Genomic DNA, 21,920 nt, shown 5'->3' with positions numbered 1-21,920 from the left:
GAAATAGAAGTTCTGATATTGAACCATTTTGTGATAAGACATGCATGGAAAACAAGGAGATAAAATTGCATTAATAAAATTAGTTTTATCTCCTTTCTAAATTAGGAAATGTTTTCACGTATAGTGCTTTTGCCTTAAGCTAACAAGTTAGAATTTCTCAATTAAAAATAATGACTAACAAGGGTTGCTTTGGAATAATATATCTTTGTTTAGAATCTTAGATACTCAAAAATGAGTCACATTGAAGAAATACTCATGTATGTGAGAAACCCAAGTGCTTTCTATATATCTATATATATATATATATATATATATATATATATATATATATATATATAGAGAGAGAGAGAGAGAGAGAGAGAGAGAGAGAGAGGGAGCAAAAAATATATATTTTATTGATTTCAGAGAGGAAGGGAGAGGAAAAGAGACATAGAAACACCAATGATGAGAGAGATTCATTGATCTTCTGCCTCCTGCACACCCCCTACTGGGGACCTAGCCTGCAACTCGGGCATGTGCCCTTGATGGGAATCAAACTCTGGACCCTTCAATATGCAGGCCAATGCTCTATCCACTGAGCCAAACCAGCTAGAGCAAACTGTATGTACTTTTACTGAAGGCTTTAGAATTAAAAAAGTCATATTTCATGGAAAATATGACTCTAACATTATAGGGTACTTAACATATAGACACGCAGCACTGAGTCTTGAACTTGGGAGGCTCATATGTGACAGTGTGGCCTTAACCTTCCCAGAAGCCTTGTGCTCAGCATGGGTTCTACCTTAAAAGCTCTTCTAAAGTTTTAGTGACATAATTGCTCAATAAGCAATTATTACTATTTCTTAGAATCTAATTTTCATTGACTATATAAAATCTAGGTAAAATTCTCTTAGATTAATGGTCAAAGGACATCCAGAGAAAAAGTAGAATAGAATTATTTCTAAGAAACGTACAAAACATCACATTCACTAATAAGCAAATGCAAATAAAATTCTGAAAGCACAGTTTTGAATTTGTTAAATTAACAAAATCAAAACACATAACACTATGGTCAAATATCTCAAACATTACTAGCATAAGTGGATTGATGTAATCATTATAGAAAATAATACCGCAGCCGGATAGAGCGTAGGCCTGCAGATTGAAAGGTAACAGGTTCAATTCTGGTCAAGGGCATGTACCTTTGTTGCGGGCACATCCCCAGTAGGGGGTGTGCAAGAGGCAGCTGATGGATGATTCTCTCTCATTGATGTTTCTAACTCTCTATCCCTCTAGGCTCTTCCTCTCTGTGAAAAATCAATACAATATACTTAAAAAGAAAAGAAAAGAAAAGAAAATAATACCACAATAGCCATTTCCACTCTTAAGAACAATCCAGGTATCATACTAAGTAATTTAACTTCTAGGAAAATTTTATAATAATAAATTTGAATGGATTTCAAATATGCATTTCAAAAGTTTGTAGTTCACTCAGCATTAATATAAAAAGTGCATGTCAAACAATAATAAATAATGTATAAAAGTTACTAAAATGCAATTTTAATATGATCATAATAAGTCACATATGCTGCTATATGATTTAAGGGTCTTATATAAAAGGCAATTAAATTGGAAAACAATTATGCAAGAAAATAAAAAATTAATTTAGTTTAAATCAATGCTAAGACATTATTAGTAATAAAAGTGTTTCCTTTTCAAGAATGTTGCAATTTCACAGCTCATTTTATAGCACAGTAGGTTTAGGTTATGTTTGATACTCTCTAATACATTTTAAAAAATTAAATTTAAAGTACTGCACTGGCCAGGTGGCTCAGTTGATTGGAATGTTCTCCTGTACTCCGAAGGATTGTGGGTTTGATTCCCAATCAGGGTACATGCCTATTGGGTTTCAGATTCAAGGCACATATGGGAGGCAGGCGCTCTCGCGCGCGCTCTCTCTCTCTCTCTCTCTCTCTCTCTCTCTCTCTCTCTCTCTCTCCCTCTCTCTCTCTCTCCCTCTCTCTCTCTCTCTCTTCCTCATTCTCTAAAATCAATGAAGACATATCCTGGGGTGATGATTTTTTTAAAATGTTTAAATTAACATGTTTTATATTTTCAGCAAGACTAAACAATAAGCAACAGAATCCCAATAAAAATGAACAGAGATAGTTGTTACTTTTAGATTTATAGGATATAAAATTGGAAACATGGCTCTTAGTATAAAGTTACTAACTGAAAACATTAAGAATTTTTGAGGGCTGGTGGTTTTGGTTTGGTGCTAATTTTTAAACATTTGGAAGGATGTTTCTATAGCGGCTTGGATAAAACAAAAACCTATGTTTAAGTCTAATATTTTTAAGCTAACCAGCAAAATGTTACAGTATGGTATGTTATATTCTTAGAACTATTACATATTTAATTTAAGGCTAATGTTGTTTTATATAAGTCTGTTGAATACTAGATATCCACTTTTTAATATATATATATCTCTTTATTGTTGAAAATATTACAGATCTCCTCTTTTATCCTTATTGACCCCTTCTAACCAGAACCCACCCCCTACCCCAGGCCTTCACCACCCTATTGCCTGTGTCCATTGGTTATGTCTATATGCATGCTATTTCATGTTTTCTTTCCTGTATCAAGAACTCTGTACCAAAATCTAAAAACTAAGGCAGTGAAAGCCTCGATATCACAGAGTGGGATCTTCAAAGTGTTTGAACAATCTATATAAATGGAACCCAATTACCTTTTGTAATAAATAGGACAAAACAAGTTAAAGAGAAATGGTGAGACTTCAACTATTTAGTCATGAATTTCACAAATTATAAACAGGTTATCTTGCACTTAAATATATCTTCATTTCCTCTACAGGAATAAGACTGCTTTTGAAGAAAAACACCGTGACATTAGACAGCTAGGATCACCATATCCTTCATGCCCTCTTGAGCTCCCTCTACTGATTTTTAGACACTTGTTAACCTAACCGAGATGTTCAACAAAACAAGTAATTAATGAGATGTCCAGTCGAGTGCTAGCATCGAGAGCAGTTTTCACAGCTGGGCACACAGTTCTACTCCAGACATTATCAATTAAGTTGTACAATTTGTTCTAAGATAGGAAAACAAACTCAGTGAAATCCTTTCACCTTCCTCAGGCCTTAGGACACACAGAGAAAAGAGACACTTAAACAAAAATATAAATAATCATAGAAGGTATTTTTGGACATCTTTGTGATCATGAACTATAAATATGTAGATTTAGCATAGAAAGAATTTTTTTTTTAATTTTCCTTCACCTTTTTTTTTTTCTCCTTTACCTTTTAATTTTTTTTAGCTCAATTAATTATGGCTTCGTGAGAAATGTCACCAAAGAAAATAATTCAGGCAAAGCACTGGCACTCTGTGCAAGTTCCTTCAGACCTTACTTTTTTGTAAATGCACTAACCTTTGAGACTCTATCAAGGAATTGAGATATTGTGCATCTAGTAGCATTTATTTTCTAATGTTGTACATGTATTTTTATTACTTTCATTTTCTTTTGATTCTGCCTTACATGATCCCATGATGTCACAGTATTTGTAGAAAGGGTGCAATTACATAATAACTCATAAACATTGTGGTTTCTCAAGCATGTGCACAATCCCAAAAGGCATTCTAAGCATTTCTCTTTCCCTAACAATGCCACAGTGTCTTGGATAATGGATCATTTGATGTAAATTCCAGCTCACTGGATCACTGCCTCAAAGCAACATAGATTTTAGAACACTTAAGTTTTTTATGAAAGAATGTGGAGGTCTGAGGAAATAAACTATACAATGCACAAAGAGTACAAACTAATTTTCAGAAATTAGCTTGAAGTCCCAGTATTTCCCTGCAGCATGCTTGGTATACTACAGTGTTTAAAAATGAAAATTAAATTAATCAAGTCTAACTAACATAGTTCAAATACATGGTGTGGCAAACAAAGTGGGAAGCCAGCCTGTCATGCATAGCTCTGAGGTTGAGCATTGACCTAAAAAACAGGAGGTCACAGTTCGATTCTTGGTCAGGGCCTAGGTTATGGGCTTGATCCCCAGCGTGGGGTATGCAAGAGACAGTGAAGCAATGATTCCCTCTCTTCATTGATGTTTCTATTTCTCTCTTTGTCTCCCTTCCTCTCTGAAATCAATAAAAATGTATTCAAATATACATACACACACATATATGTGTGTGTATGTATATTTGAATATATATATATATATATATATATATATATATATATATATATATATATAATTAATATCAGAGAGGAAGGGAGAAGCAGAAAGAGAAAGAAACATCAATGATGAGATAGAATCATTGATTGGCTGCCTCCTGCATGCTTCCTGCTAGGGATGGAGCTCACAACCCAGGCATATGCCCTTCACCAGAATTGAACCCATGGCCCTTCAGTTCACAGGCTGACACTCTATCCACTGAGCCAAACCGAATAGGGCAATAAAATATATATTTTTTTTAAATGAGAGAAGCTAATAATCTTTAATGAGAAAATCACAACTAATCATCTTTTTTCATGATAGAAGCCTTTCCATTTTTGCAATAATTAAATTAAAAAACAAGAGAATTACTCTAAATAATACATACAGATGGCCAAGAGGTATACAAAGTTGCTCAACATTACTAATCCTAAGAGAAATGCAAAGCAAAACCACATTGAGATGTCACCTCACACCTGTGAGGATGGCTATCATTAAAAAAAAAAAAAAAAAGATAATGTATTGCTGAGAATGTAGGAAAATTGGATCCCTAGTGCTGTGTTGATAGAAATGTAAATTGATACAGGCACTGTAGAAAACAGTATTAATGTTCCTTAAAAAATTACAAAGAAAACCACTATATGACAGATCAATCCTATTTCTGGTTATACATCTAAAAAAACTGAAGCAGGATCTCAAAAAGATATTTTTATTCCCATGTTGATAGCAGCATTATCCTATATAATAATCCTATAAAATAATAGAGAAATATACAATTTGTCCAGGACGCCATAACGTCACAACTATTCAGTAAAGGGGATGCACAGCAGCATGGGTAGGTGAGGCCTTGCAGTGTCAAGGACAGTGGTGTGGCCATGGTGGGGGTTAGGCCGGTGCATGCAGAGGGAGGCCTCTACTGCAGGCCTGCCCCCCGGGGTCTGCAAGTCTCCACAGGCCTCTGCAGGTAATCACCACAGCCTGGCCTGGGATCCACAGGTCTACCCCAGCTCCGGCCTACCTCTTTGGGGCAATCCATCGAGGAGCCCTGGATGTGTGGGCGGGGCCTACCTCTTTGGGGTGATGTATCTCAAGGCTCCCACAGGTGACAGGGCACAGGCCAGGCTGGGGCATCCCCCCCCCCATCAAGTGCACGAATTTTGTGCACCAGACCATTGGTTTTCAATAGCCATAAGTAATGTTAACTTACCATAAATTACTTAATGGATCCCTCAGAATGACAAAGTTGGCACCTAAGATAACCTGGATCTTAGGTAGCACTCTTACCCTTAGTAATTCTTTGCCTGTTCTACTTTTCATCGTAACACCTATCAATGTCAGACATTACCCTTTGTCTTCAATGATAATTAAATAATATTAAATAATGTGATAAATTCTAAATCACAAAGTTTTGTATGCAAGAAAGGAATTCCTAGGTCTTTTCATTTAAAAGGAGCTTAAGATTAATTGGGAAAAACAGCCTAAGACATGTTTTTAAAAACCGAGTTGTCCACTGCATAGTTCAGGTCATTAATGCTGCAGAGGAAAGAAATTAGCTCAATGGTACTAGATCAGTGAAGACAGACTCTGAGGCTCAAGCAGAACTAGAAGCAGATATGCAGGCAGACTTCTAACATGAATCCCAGTGACACACACTTACCTTATCTGTAGCCAGACCCTTTAACTTTCTTTTGACCAATAGAATATTACTAGGTGATGTAATATTGCTCTTTTGGTTATGTTATGTTATGTTATGTTATGTTATGTTATGTTATGTTATGTTATGTTATGTTTTATGTTATTTGATAAAGAGGAGAGATTTTAAGATGTACAATAATTTAGGTTCCAAATCAGTTGACTTTATGTACATTCAAAAGGAGCTTATCCGAACTGGACTTGACCTAATGAGGCGAGTCCTTCAGAGGTTGATCTACAGGTCAGAAACGGAAAGAGTCATTGAGATTATTATCTGGCCTTGAAAAAACAATCTTCCATGAATTCTGGGCTGCAAAGAAAAGACATCTTGCCAAGTGCCAGTGATCTTGGAGGACCTTGAGTCTCAAAGATCCCAGCATTGGCTGAAAATTGATGTGAGATCCTGAGCAGAGGACCTAGCTAATATGTATCCAGACTTGTGATTCATGAAAATTATGAGCTAATAAGAATTTACATTGATTCTTATTCAATAATAACAAAGAAATACACACATGTAAGGAATGGATATTTTAGCGATGTCCACAGTGACACTGAGATGCCATTTATTGCAACAAAAGTACAGACTCTGAAAAGTACATATGCGCACACTGTGATCTTATACCATGAGGAAACATGGCTGAACACAGAGGAGCTGGGTATAGGCCGGGATTCTTGCAGACATGACCGTCCAGATAGGTCATTGTGTTTGTATAGAAAGGACAAATCATACTTAATATTTTGATACACCTCTGTTTTAATTTTTTGCATTGCACAAATTAGAAATTTAAAAATCAGTTTGATTATTTGCAAGGTGTATGATCAATTAGAATGATCTTGAAACAAGCAGAGAATTTCAACTTATAGTAAAAGCTGAAGAGCCAATGATGATTTCTGAACACAGTGACATTTGGAAGCTTACTCTAATCAAGAGGAATTTACAAGATGTTTGAAGTCTGTATCAGCAGAGCATAATAATTATGATCATGCAGCTGGTTCAGACAGAGCTTGGTCAAATCCCAGCTCTGTGGGCAACATAACTCTTTTAAGATTTGGTCTCTCAACCTCATAAGGTGCTTGCGCATATAAAACAAAATAATGTTTATTTGTACTGAACACCTTTCATGGCATATTATGAATATGAATCATCAAAACTTTAGTGGCTATTATCATTTATTATTACAGCAGAAGAGACAAGAACTAGGGAGATCAATGTAAAGAATGTGAAAATAATTCTGGTTGAGGGAGAACAGTCTGAGTCAAGGTAAACTTACAGAAGAAGAGTATAGAAATAACAAATTAGCTAAAGCAACCTTTATAATGTTGGGGACTCATTACCGTATTTTTCGGACCATAAGACACTCCGGACCATAAGACGCACCAGTTTTTAGAGAAGGGAAATGAAGAAAAAAAGATTCTGAAACCAATAGTGTCTTAAAATATTTTATGTGCATTAAAACCCAACATCACAGTCATAAACACATGTAATCAACCCTGTAAAGTAAACAGCAGCATTTAGAACCATTTTAGAGCCGGGCAAGCACACAGAGACCACACAGAGCCGGGCAAGTAAAAAAACTTTTTTTTAAAGTATATGTGTAGGCTATATTTGGACCATAAGACGCAGGGACTCCCCCCCCCCCCACTTCTGGGGGGGAAAAAGTGCATCTTATGGTCCAAAAAATACCGTATATATAGCACTAGTAGCCCTGCACACAAATTCATGTGCCAGTAGCTTGCCAGTAGCTCTCTGCTGCCATCCAGTAGCTCTCCACCCGCTGCCTTGTCATTCTATAGCTCCCCTCCCCTCACTGCTTCCTCATAGCTTGCTGCCCTGCCCCCTCCTGTAGCTCTCTGTCAACCACTTGTAGCTCACTGCCCCACTCTCCTGCTGATCCCTGAGCTGGTAGTTACACAGTTGGTTGTTACGCTTCACAGTGTAATGACCATTTGCATATTATATATTTATTATATAGGATAGTAAGCGTGTTGTAGGTTTAAAACACCTATAAATTTTTACACTTGGGTGGATGACAAAAAGAGTGTCATAAAATAATGGACAGAAAAATTAGATTTGGGGGGCCATGTCAGGAATAAGATGATGAGTTCATGGAGTTTGTGCTCTCACCTTCAAATCAGAGTTAAAATGTCTAGAAGACCTTTGTAAATACATTAAATGGAGTTCCAATCTGGGTCAACGCTATAGAATTGGGAGACATCTGTGAAGAGAGAGTAATTGTAGCTGCTGGAGTGAATGGACTTCTGCAGGCTCCACAGAGAATGAGGAACTATGAGTTAAATTCAATGTATACAAAGTGGTATAGAAAATTCAAGATTAAAAATGTTTATACCACTTTGGAGAAGTGTCTGTTTAGGTCCTTTGCCTGTTTTTTAATTGGATAGTTAGGTGGGATTTTTTTAATGTTGTTTTTATAAGTTCTTTGTAAATTTTTGATATTAACCCCTTATTAGATGTATCATTGGTGAATAATATGTTCTCCCATACAGTAAGTTCCCTTTTCATTTTGTTACCGGTTTATTTTGCCATGCAGAAGCTTTTTAGTTTGAAGTAGTTACATTTGTTTATTTTTCCTTTTGTTTCCCTTGCTGTAGGAGATATATCAGAAAAAAATATTGTAAACAAGAGAGGAAAAAACTCATAGACAAAGACAACAGTGAGCTGTTGCTGAGGATGAAGAGGGGTCACAGGAGTTGGAGGAGGGTATAGAGGGGATAAATGGTGATGGAAGGAAATGACTTGGGGAGGTCAACACACAATACAGATGATGTGTTGTAGAACTGTTCACCTGAAACCTGTGTAATTGTTTACCAGTGTCACCCCAATAAATTCAATTAAAAAATGATTATATCAGAGTTCATTTCAAAAGTAAAATACAGAGTATTGCTAACCAATATGTAAAATGCAGGGTTTCCCAAAAATGTGTATACATTTTAATAGCAAATAACTCAATTAATTATCACAATAAATTTTATGTCAATAAAAGCTGACTTTATAATCATTCAAAGTGCACACACATTTGGAGGATACACCTTGTTAATAAAAGCCCTATAAACTTTCTCCACAAATCAAACTTTTCTATGTCCTTTGGGATCCATCTAATAAGGAGAACCCAAAACTTGGATAATGAGGATTCACTATGGGATGTGATGCAACTCTGTGGCTCACCCAGGAGCTGTGTTATAATTACTGCCACCAGTGCTCACCTCTTTAATCAGACTAAATGTTACATGAAAACAAAAACATAAAACTCTTAAGACACATTAACTACTCTATTATAGTGCTTTACATTCTATTTGAAATGCAAAGATAAATATTGTTTGATGCTAATATTTTGAATAGTCTATGAAATCAAATAAAATAACACCTCTCTATAACATTCAGTATGGAGGGAAACTTTTTCTTCTTTTTTTATTACTCCTCACCCAAGGAGAGAGGGGAACAATGATGTGAGAGAGATATATTGATTGGTTTCCTCCTGCACATGGTCCAACCAGGTCTGGGGCTCGAGGTATGTGCCTTTGACCTGAATCGAACCCAGGACCCATCAGAACACTGGCTTATGCTCTATCCACTAAGCCAAAGCTGCTAGAGTGAAAAAACATCTTATAATTAAAACTTTGGAATTGTGCATTCTAAAGAATATATGCTATTAAATAATTTTGAACTTGGTTTAACTGATTAATTCACCTATTCCTGGTTGTGTGACCATGGCTAGAGAGGTGGAGAGCTTTGATCTGAGTTTCTGTTTTCTAATATCTAAAATTAAGATCAAACAAAATAATAATAGAATAAAGATAATATTAATTTTTACATAGTTATGTACTAATAAATGTTAAATGACTTAATATGGATAAAATGGCCTAATATGAATAAATAGTAATACTATAGATGGGAACTTTTTCTGTTTTCTTTCTCTTCTTAAATGTATAAGCAAATCAAAGACCTTATGTTTAAATATCAATAGGTAATCTATCATGAAACCTCAAATGTGTTTAATAGTAACAACTTATTGGATCTCTTTCTTTAGAAAGTTGAATGGACTACCTTCTTAAACCTAAATGAGACAGTTCAGAGTCTGGTTGACACCAAGGTCACAGCAATTATGGTGGCTTTGAGAAAAAGGGCCACATTACCATAGAGTGCAAGGGGGCATTTGTCTTTTCATGAGAACAAGAACTTTCACTTTTGGGGTTTTAGAAATTAAGAAAAATAAGTCACTGGTGGTCATGAAGACACTGTCTAATGTGTTTGGTGGAAGTGGTCCAACCATGAAAGGTAAATTACTTCCATTTCATCATCATCTTTAGGGAACATAGTTGAGGTTTGTTGTTTTAATTGCTACTGTAGGTATATTTTAATTACTACCTTGGTGAGACACAGAGAAAATATATCACTAAAGTAACTTTCTCTTAACTGTCAATTACAATGAACATATATAAATAAAACTTAATTAAAAAGTATTTTCAAATCTTTTGCATTGTGCTTGAGAATTACTGGCAATGTTAAGAACTAGTTATAAGTTGGAAAAATACCCTCTGTATTGACATGCAAATGAACTCAATGAGCAACTACTTTGCTTTAGAGATTTACATAATTTGATAACAAAACACATAAAATTAATATTAATTACTTGGTTTTAAAAACAGAAAGTTCATAGTTAAGCTGTTGTTAGGAATAAAAATGTTTTAGGTGTAGAAATATCCAGGCTTTTTCCTTAGAGGTATATGGCTTATTACCCAAAGAGGTGCAGGAAGTAAACCTGAAATGTATTTTTTAGAGAATAACTTTTAGAATTCCTATTTTCTCAGAATCAATGTAGTACTGTAAACTCTTTGTTATGTACACATCCATTTTCTTTCTAATTCCTGGCAAATTTTCATTTCTAATTGCCCCTTTCCTCGTCAATCAGCATGAGAGCTCCTAAATGATACTTTCATGCCAAAAAACTTGTGTAGGCTCAAGCATACTAGCCTAAATAAAAATAACAATAATTTGATGACACATTTGCTACTAATATGTATATATAGTATGATAGCTTATTACATAAATTATTGTTATATTAAGCAGCATTTGTTGAACTTAAATATTCCACATCATTCTCATTGCATGTTTATGGTAGAGGAGACTCTACCAAAATTATACTCACACATTTGTGCTTATACTATTGTTTAATTCCTCTTTCAGAAAATTCAGTGGAATACTGAAATTCTGAATTTGCCAAAAATACTATCTCATCCATTACAATAATATTAACTTCCTCAATATCAAGGTAATTAAAGCTCAAAGGGATTAATTGTTTTGTTGTTGTGATGACCTATTTGATGGAATAGGATATTCCACTAGGGATCCTACAGATCACCTCAAGTAGACTATACCCAAAGGACAGTAGAGGTGTTGAAGCAGAAGTGATTAAGTCTGTTTGGCAAAGGATAATTATTCAAAGACCTGTTAACAATGATATTAACAACAGGAAGTACTTTTTTCTAGCCTACTTATTCATAAAGGTCTTTTGAAATTGGTAATATATTAAATAATAAAAATATTAAAGTTAGTATGGCGATATTGAGCAAATATGAAGCACTAATAGGAAACTACTATTCAAGATCTTTGGTCGAATTGATAAATGAGCATTAAAGAAAGAAAACTTTCAATAAACTATTATTCACATAATTTCCTGAACTAATTTAATGTTACTTTTAAAAAGTCAATTCACTCAAACTTTTTAGCATATTTTAGGCTTGTTATAATTTTCTGTATTTCTCTATTGTACATGTTAGTAGATAAAAAAAAGAAATAAATATGTAGCCTTGATAACTTATAACCCAAACTGTTTTAACTTTAGATTAAATCTCACCAAACACACAGTTACCTTATTTGTAAGAAGAAAGACATATGTCCGGCCATATTTTTTAATTTTACTTTTGTCTAGCTCAATGTGCTTTAAGAAACTTAGAAACAACTAAGAAAGACAACAACCTGAGCATGTCATATAACGTAACTCAATTATTTCAGTAATTTTTCTATGCACTTTATAAAAGTTCATCATCTTGAAGTAAAAAGTTCTATATACACTTGCAGTGCTATGTAAGGAAATGAATTAGTGCTTTAGCAGGCTATTCATTACTAGATTGAACATTCCTTTGAATTTTACATGGACAAGTTATAACTCCAAAACATGGTCATTTTTGTGGCACAAAGAACTAATGAAGGGCCATCATATTTGAATATATTTCATGGGTGTCTTCAAAGATGGTAATTTTATTTGTTTACAGTAGAAATCATATACCCTTTCCAAGTAGTATTTTCTATATGCTAAATTTTGGCTAATTATGGTCAACAAATTTTATCTTTTCAGAAGTAAAATACAAAGGCCAAATATGTTTTAAAAAATAAATTTAATTGAATCTACCTTTGGCTGATTTCATTATTGTCAGTTGAATATTTTGCTTTCAGCATTTAAGCAAAAAACTTGACAATATGAAACTTCATTTGAAAGAATTCCAGATATTGGTAGTTCAAGATAACCATTCATACTTGAACAAAGACATACATTTTGAAAACTTTATGCAAAAATAAGTCAATGGGATACTCATACAGTTGGGTGAATATAGTGTGTGTGTGTGTGTTTGTGTGTGTGTGTGTGTGTGTGTATGTATTGCCTTTCAAGTAAGTTATAAAAGTAAAATATATATTGGTGTTTCAATATAAGAAAATAAAGTTAAAATCAAAAGAAGCCACAATTCTGTTTGAAATTCCACAGTCTGAATATTTATACCAAGATAATTAGTTTTAAAGACAAAATAAAAAATGTATAGAAGAATGATGCCACATAAATTTATAGAAGTCTGTTTGATATCAGCTTCATGGCTCAGTGTTTCACATGCCCTGTTTTGCCCCTTTACCTGCCTTGTTTTAAAAAATTTGTAGGAATATTTAATGTAAGATCACATGACTGACATAAATACTACAAAGAACATCTGCTTAGGGCAAAACATGAAAAAAAAGAAAAAAAACCTTAAAGGAATTTACATTTGACCTCGAGTGTTTGCAATAATATCCATTCCTGGTAAAAATTACTCTTGTGTAGGACTGTGCTATAAATAAAATTAAAAAAATCTCTACCCAGAGGAATTATTTTAAATTATAAACTCTAAAGCTAAAGTTTATCCCTGTAAGTATAATGCAACTATAGTAGAAATTTTTATAATTAAAAATATAAAAATGCTTAAACTCAGTGTAAATCTTTAATTGCTGAAAAACATAGCCTTAGTCAGTTAAGCAATAATTACTAACTCTGCAACAGCTTTTATTTTACCCATTACTATAAATATAGAACACTGGTTGCAATGTGAACTCTCTTCCATGAAATGCAAAGGAACACCTACCCTAATCATTTCCCAGCCATCATTTACACTTAATCTGATGTCACTAAATGTCATAAATAAAAATCATAATTCTGTCTATCAAACAAGCCATCATGTGTTTCAAAGTCTGAACAGTAATGAAAAACACACAGCACCAGCTAACTTCTATCATTTAATAATCATTCACTGTGAGAAGTACTATTTGGTGGTTTTCTGCACTGAGTTCTTTCTCCAGACACACTTGGAACACACTGCCAATTGACAAAAGGAAAACAGCTTCAAAAGAAAATCTAAGTAGAGAAAAGCTCTCTGTTAAGCATGCAAGAGGTTAAACATTGCTGAAATAGCGAGACATTTTCTCAACCCACGCTTCTGAGTTCCATTCAATTACCAACAGCAATAGCGACTATAATACAAACTAAAACTGTATTATTAAATCAGAGCTTCCCATTTACATACAACTCTAACCCGAGGGGGTGGGAGGGGATGACATTTACTAGTCAACAGCAGAACAAACAACCCCCAACTTGGAAATGCACATGACCTTGGGGTATAGAATTTTCAGAGACTGAGTTTCACAAGTTTTATTTGGATCTGCTGCATAACAATACATCCAAATAAACCTAGCATGGTATAACTGCTCCTATTCCTAGCACCTCCCCTCCAAACATGTTAAGAGAGCTCTGCACTTTGTAGTCTAGGCTTTAGATACCAGAAGTAATATTAATAAATCAGAAATCAGTCCACTCACACATGTCTTTAAGAATACATTTGTTTTAAACAACTTGTTGGTTGACTTATTTATTGAAATTTATTAACATATTTGGGGGCTTGTGTTGAATTTTTGCTGCTCCTTGAGAAATGCTGGAAGGATTGCTCTACAAATGTTTATATTTATAAAGCAGGATGTAACATGATGACATTAACTTCACACAAAAAGCAAAGCCCTCAACTTCCTCTCTAGAATCCAGTGCATAAACACCAATAGATGTTCTTGTAATAATAATGATAATAATCATTTAAATAATTATTGCAATCACTGTCAAAAGTACCATTTCAAATTATAAAAATAAACATAACTTGCTTTTAAATTTTTATGGCAGTCTGGGTCTCTTTCTCCCCTCCTCCCATTTATAATAATTTATAACAATATTTTTCTTACCTTATTTTAACAGTCAAAAAAGTCTCCCAGAAAGATCCCTAGAAGGTGTGGAAATAGAAATCACAATAAAAATAATAATTAAAAAAAAACTAAAAAGATCCTCTTGGCTGGGAAAAGATGAAAATAGTTTGGTCTAAAACTATAGAAATCTCCAAAGTCACGCCTGAATGAGCGCCCAGGTGGCAAAGACAGGACTCTCTCCCACGTCCGTCCGCTACCACACTCCTTTGTCAAGTTGATATAGTCCTGCTGGCGAAGCGGTCCCGCAGGGCACACAGGGTGCAAGAGGGCGTTGCCTCGAGATGCCTGAGTGACTGCTCTGCTCGCGTCCCCAGGTTCAGCACCCACAGCACGGCGGACAGCGCCAGTTCCTCTCACCTCCAGGTTTGTCTCAGTCACTGAACCCGGCTGATTCTAGCACCTCCTCCCTAAGCAAGGGCTGCTGTCACTCACCCGGACGTGCCCCGCCCCCACAGCTGACGTAACTATTTTGCATATCAACTCAAGGAGAGGTGCGGGGGGCCACCCCCTTGACTTGGCTTCTGCTGGGGTCAGCTGAGGCATTCCGGGCGGGAAATTCCGGACTTGTGATCAGCCTGGGCATCATTGGACTTCACGCTCCATTCACAGCCAGTCCTGAAGAAACTGGATGCTTTGGGTGTCGTGTGGCTACAGCCTCTGCTTTCCCTGGGACTGACGGGTCTGAGCATCCGAAGCCCACCTCTGGCACAGCAGCTCCCACGGGAAGACACGAGGAGGGAGGAGGCGGTGCAGCCCGGAGAGGAGAGGCTGGGGGCAGGGGTAGGAAGGGACTGGGGAACAGACTGAATCTGTACAACCACTCCCAAACAACCCCTGATCCTTTTGATCTTCGTGGTCAAACTTTCCTCCTTTCCCCTCCGTTTGTTTACTGGGAAGGATGTATTCGGTGTTCCGTTCCCTTTTCCTCGGTTCACGGAACTGCTAGAGGGAGTCTCTGCAGCAGAAACTTGTTCTGGAGGAAAACATGCTTCGAGCACCAGGAGAAAATGTGAAAGCTGGCACTGCTTACCATCATTCGTAAACAGAATCTTTTTCTTAGTGTTTGCTAGGAGGGTTTCATAATATAATGATGAGACTTCATGTATTTTCCTGTAAAATGTCAGCACACACCGCCCCCCCCCCCTCTTTATTCTCATGGCTTAACTATATCATCGAGCTAAATGGAGCTGGAGATTACAAGGTTAAAATAAAAAATCATTTAATAATGAAAAAAGTGAAAGTTCTCAGCTTCTCCTTCCACTGCCAAAATCCTGACGGTTATGCAATATTTATTATGTCTAATATATCAAATTGTTCTATGAAAGATGGGGTATGCCGGAAGCATTTCATAGCCTTTAGCAATCCTCTCAGTATATGTGATGCTTCTTGTCCCAGTGAGGCTTGAAGGGCCTTGACAGCAAAGGAAGAGGGGGTGCCATGCCAGCCCATTCCTGACTGCTTGAACTTGTAAACAAACAGTGAACTGAACTGATCAACCACCCAAAAGGCTTATTATTCACATATCCCCATGTTGTACCTACAGCCATCAGGACTTACTCGTATAAAAAAGGGGGGGGGGAATTAAAATTAAGACTACATTTTACCAAGTTGATTAAAACTTCTTTCACTAAAAAGTTTACTCAAGAATTTTATAGCATTTAATACATTGTTTTCCATCAAAGTGCATACATACTGATAGGTGCTGTATTCCTGGGGAATAATAAAATTTTGCACTGGATCTACTCATAAGGTTTTCCAGGACTATGTTGAAATGAATACATTTGTTTATTTTTCCTGTGAGAAAAAATAATAAGTTTGATGTTCTGCAGTGTGTGAGAAATTGTTTGAGGAAGCAGATCTGCTTTGTGGGCATGTATATTCAATTTTTTTCTTAAGATTCACTGAAACAGGAGCAAAATTGAGGAGGGAAAGTATTTTTGTTTTTGAGGGAATTTTCTTTTCTCTGCATTACATCCATTTTCTACAATCTTTCTTTTCAGCTTTCTTCTAGAATTTGTCCATCTCTTCCCCAAATATTAAATTTTCTGGGTACATCACTCCAACACGTCTAGGCCATATTACATCCAGGTAATTTGCAATGTTTGATTTTCTTTGACAACTATTGATTTTATGTAAATGTGTAAATGATAAGTGTCATACCTTTCTGCTCTGCTTATTACATAGATGTACACACACACAAACACACACACACACACACACACACACACACACACACACACATTCTAAAAGCTCCTCAGTTCCCCAGGTGATTCTAATACTGATTTCGGATGCCAGGGTAAGGCATGAAAGCTGACTTTTAGAGGCAGATGGGTCTTCTGTAGTTACAATAACAATAGAGCCAACTGTATAACCTGTACTTAGGAAGATCAAAGCACATATCTTATGCTTCTTTTGGAAATGCCACATGGCATCTTTTGTTCTGCTTAATAACAACATGCCAAAATGTCAGCAAAGACTTAAAAATTCATGGTGGAAATATATAGAGCATGTTACAAAAATTCTTATAAAATTCCACCAAAGTCATAAGTTGTTTAATAGACACCATTATGCAGTTCACTTCAGTGATCATATTGTTTGGGGCTATGGATTCAATTAAAGCAGGCATAATATTATTCAAAAGCCTAAGGGGATAAAACTGGAAAACAAAACTATGCTTCAAATATGGAAATTTAAAAAAAAATCTCATCTCTAAAAGAGAGAGAGAATTAAAGAAAAAAAGACAAAGAAAACTGGGAACTCACACAACTTAACAAAACTGGGAACTCACACAACTAAGCAATCCAATTCAATCCAATCTAAAAATTAGCAAAGGATCTAGACACTTTTAAAAGAGGACATACAGAAGTCCAAGAGACATATGAAAACATGCTCAAAATCAATAATCATCTGAGAGATGCAAATCAAAACAATATCTCACACCTGACAGAGTGACTATCATCAACCAATTCAATGAAGGACAAGTGCTGGAAAGGATGCTGAGAAAAAGGAACCTTCTTGCACTGTTAGTGGGAATCCAGATTGGTGCAGTCACTATGGAGAACAGTATGGAATTTCCTCAAAAATTAAAATGGAACTTTCATTTGACCCAGTAACCCCACTTCTAGGAATATATCCCAAGAAAACAGAAACACCAATCAGAAAAGATAGTATATGCACCCCTATGTTCATAGCAGCACAATTTACAATAGCTAAGATTTGGAAACAGCTTAAGTGCCCGTCAGCAGATGAGTGGATTAGAAAACTGTGGTGCATCTACTCAATGGAATACTACACTGCGGAGGGTGTGGGGGAAAGAACTCTTATTATTTGCAACAGCATTGACGGAACTGGAGAGCATTATGCTAAGTGAGATAAGCCAGTCAGAGAAAGATAAATATCACATGATCTCACTCATTTATGGGATATAACAAACAACATAAACTGATGAATAAAAATAGAACCAGAGTCATAGAAGCATTGAACAGACTGTCCAAACTATGAGGGAAGGCAGGAGGCAAGGGCATAAGAGATCAAGGACTTGTATGCATGCCTATGAGTCTAACCAATGGACACAGACAGGGTGGGAGGTGGGAGGGCATGTGCTGGGGGTGGGGAAAAATCAAGTGTGGGGATGGGGGGAAGGTGACATGCAATACATTAAACAATAAAAAAAATTAAATTAAAAAAAGGAAAGCAATAGAACTATTTGTGATACATTCATGAAAGTGCACTCATCCAGAAAGGTATTGGGACAACTGCACCTTCCTAGGGGATTCAGGCTTTGTTCTGCCCTAATTGGCTCTTAGGGACTGTACTAAATTATATCTAAAGTCCCTTACTTTTATATCATTCTGTTACCATATATTAGAATTAGAAAACTTCAAAAATTGTATATTAGAATGCAAGGTTTTAAGAACATTCCTCTAAGATGCAATAAATTGGCAACTGTAACTAAGTCCGTGAAAACGGCACCTGAGGGCAAGTAGTTTGGGAAGTGTGGAAAGGTGACTAGTGGCTAATACCAAGGAAGAAGTTAATGAGGTCAAACCTAAATTCTATCTACCCAGGATGAAATTAAGAGATGACTGAAGGAGTCTGTTCCAGTATTTACTTGTTTATTGATAATATAATAAGCAATATTATAATCATCTCATACATTTAATAATAACTGTTCAGTATATTTAAAGTAATTGTAAAGTAACAATAAAATGTAAGGCATGTAGAAAGTGATTAAATTGATTTTTAGTTGTAAATTGCCACTGGAAAGATGACAAAAATATTAAGTAAATATACTCAATCAAAATATGTTTAAAGCAAATGACCAACATCTACTTAAGGATTTCAATTTAAGTAATCTACATGGACATCGTAAAATATAATACACAGAAATTATGAAGATCGTTGTGTTATTGTCTTATATGTGTATACTTATACTTGTAGGAAAGATTTAGCTTTTAATCATATTACCTTCCAGTTCTCTATATTTGGACTCCTGTAGAGGCATCAGATTTTATAAGCTCCTTTCAAATTATAATTATTATAATGTATTTGTAGCACATGAGTAATTAGAATTACTCCAAAGATAATAACAGGGTATACTTCGTTAATTTTTAAGTTAATTATGAGAAGGTTTGCTGCAAATTCAGAATATGCTTATTTTTAAAAGCAAATATTCACTACTTTTTTACAGAAATTTTCACTCTTAATTTTGAAAGATAAAATAAAGCAGAACAGGGAAAAAGTCAATCATAAATGACCAATGCTTCCTTAATTAAAAAGAGTAAAAAACAATTACAATATAAGCACAAAATATATCTGTTACAGATCTCAACTCCTGCAACATGAGCTTCTTCTATATAATTTGCTTTCTTATGACACATACATGAACATAATGTTTTTAAAAGAGTTGAATGCTTCATTTAACAATTAGTTCTCATGAAAAAAATAATTTCTGAAATTAATTTATGTTCTTACTTTTTTAGGTTTTTAATGACAATTCCAAATGCTAAATATGCAAAGTTTTACAAAAGTTTTAGAAAAATTTTGATACTTACATATATTTCCTCTCTTTAACTTCCTCTTTTGTTTTACTTTCTTACTTCCATCATTTCTTTCCTTCTTCCTTTCTAACTCTTGTTTCCTCAGGGCCTTTCCCTTTACCTATCTTTTATTTTAATAGTCTATTAATAAAACATTGATTAATAATATACCTTCCATGTTATGAAATGTTTATATACGGTATTATATTATTGAGTGGAATTCTGATGCACTGCATTTAAATCTAAATTTCTTAGGTAACTCAGAATTGTGATCTTCAATGCACTTTGTGTGTACGGGAGTGGGAGAGGTATCAGGAGAGAAGCATTCACTAAAGAGGATTTTCAAATATTTTTTTCTTTAAAATATGGACATTAGACTTAGGATATGCTTCAAAACCTAATATATAAATCCTAATATATAAAGCTACAGACTAAAGAATACTATTAAGTCTCTATCTCTCTCTCTCTCCCCTCTCTCTCCCCTCTCTCTCTTTCTTCTCTCTCTCTCTCTCTCTCTCTCTCTCTCTCTCTCTCTCTCTCTCTCTCTTTTTCTTTTATACACACACACACACACACTTCTTTTTTTTGCCTAAGTATTATTTGCAATAAACTATAGTTTTTATGACTGTGTTAGTTTAATTTTAAAACCTCTTAATATATGTTGAATAAAATTATGTTTTTGTATCCACTGTCTATCATAGTATAGGCAATGTGTTAAATTTGCATAAGAAATGGTTATATTTTTCACCAAGAACATGAAAGTCTATTTTTCTTACTAGTATTTACTTTAATGCACAGGGATATGCACTAAGGGAGATTATTTTTATAATTTTTACTTATGAGTACACCATCATTTCATAAAGGACTCAGTCTTTTTCTTGGATACAACTTTTTATCCTCTCCATCAAATTCTCAGATCAATGGACACTTGAACTATTTAGTTCTCACTGTGCAAATAGGCTTTTCAAATTCCAAAAGAACCTGGGCAAGTGTATAACATGATAAAAGTTATTGGTTCAACAAATTGGTGGATGATATCTGTTTGGAGATAACATTAAATACAGAAATGATAGAACATGTTTCAGGAAATGCTATGTAAATAAGAAGCTAAAGCTTACAACATTAAATAGAATAATCTAGATTGGGTTTTAAGGAACATGTTTGCTTATGTCATCAATAATTTGGGGTTCTTTGTTGTCAATAATTATAACCAATAATTTGGAGTCATTGAAATTATGAATTTGGATTAAGAATTAAATCCTGATGGCTATTCACAGGACTATTACAGACTACACTGAAAAGTAATACAAAAAAAAGGTAGTACAAATCTAATTTTTTTTTCTTATGATAAACATGGATCCTTAACTTTTTAAGTTTTGTATTCTAAATTGAAGTAAAAAGTAAAACTATATCTTTACCTAGCCTGTTAAGGGAAATTAGCATTAACAGACAGATATACCAGACTCATTTTTGTGTTATCTAATCTAGTTTACTATGTTCCATGCACTTGGCCCAGCTGGTGTGGCTCAGTGGTTGAGTGTTGACCTATGAATCAGGAAGTCATGGTTCCATTCCTGGTAAGGGCACATGCCTGAATTTCAGGCTCAATCCCCAGTATGCAGCCTACAGGAGACAGCCAATCAATGATTCTCTCTCATCCTTGATGTTTGATCTCTCTCTCCCTCTCCCTTCCTATCTAAAATCAATAAAAATATATTTTAAAAAAATAGTCCATTTGCTTTTATCTTCCTCTTTTAATAGCTCCTTTTTAAACATACTTCTTACAAATTATAAAACTATGAATTTTCCCCAGAGCTGTATTTTAACTTTTTGGTTTGTTTGGTAAATAATACTTTCTATTTCTTTCTTAGTCAGGAAACAATGTAAATAAACTTTAATAAAAGCTGTCATCCTGCTGAAACTGGTTTGGCTCAGTGGATAGAGCGTTGGTCTGTGTGACTCGTTCTAGGTTCAATTCCAGTCAAGGGCATGCACATTGGTTGTAGGCACATCCCCAGTAGGGGGTGTGCAGGAGGCAGCTGGCTGGTGTTTCTTTCTCATTGATGTTTCTAGCTCTCTATCCCTCTTCCTTCCTCTCTGTAAAAAATAAATAAAATATATTTTTTTAAATAAAAACAAATAAAAATAAAAGCTGTCATCCATCAGTATGTCCATGCACAGAATTCTCAGCTCTTCTGGATGGTGTAAAAATGAGTTTTTCTATAAAAGGGAGGACCAAATGAAATGAAGGATTAAGAAGATATTTTTGTAGAAAGTATCATTGAATAAATAAAAAGTGTTTTTATGTAGCCACATGTCTATACAATTTGAGATTGCTTCATTAGGAAGATGACAGATATAGACATGAGCCTGCAAGAAAATCATTTGGATTTTAGTAGAAAAGAAA

The 21,920-nt window shown here is 34.9% G+C and overlaps 1 protein-coding gene across 4 annotated transcripts in view; it reads right to left on the bottom strand.

The window, feature by feature from the left end:
• FSTL5 (follistatin like 5) overlaps positions 1–15,179 on the bottom strand; it is a 527,078-nt gene extending 511,899 nt beyond the window's left edge. For 2 of the 4 annotated variants that reach the window (XM_036423990.2, XM_036423991.2), the window contains exon 1: positions 14,454–15,179. The gene's annotated coding sequence lies outside the window, so the exon portion shown is untranslated. The remainder of the gene's footprint in view (positions 1–14,453) is intronic. The other 2 variants (XM_036423988.2, XM_036423989.2) reach the window with 1 other exon arrangement.
• Between the last annotated feature and the right edge of the window lie 6,741 nt (positions 15,180–21,920).

This window comes from Pipistrellus kuhlii, unplaced genomic scaffold (genome assembly GCF_014108245.1).
Source record: "Pipistrellus kuhlii isolate mPipKuh1 unplaced genomic scaffold, mPipKuh1.p scaffold_m20_p_8, whole genome shotgun sequence".
Classification (NCBI taxonomy): Eukaryota; Metazoa; Chordata; class Mammalia; order Chiroptera; family Vespertilionidae; genus Pipistrellus; species Pipistrellus kuhlii.
This window is presented reverse-complemented; position numbering and strand designations above follow the sequence as displayed.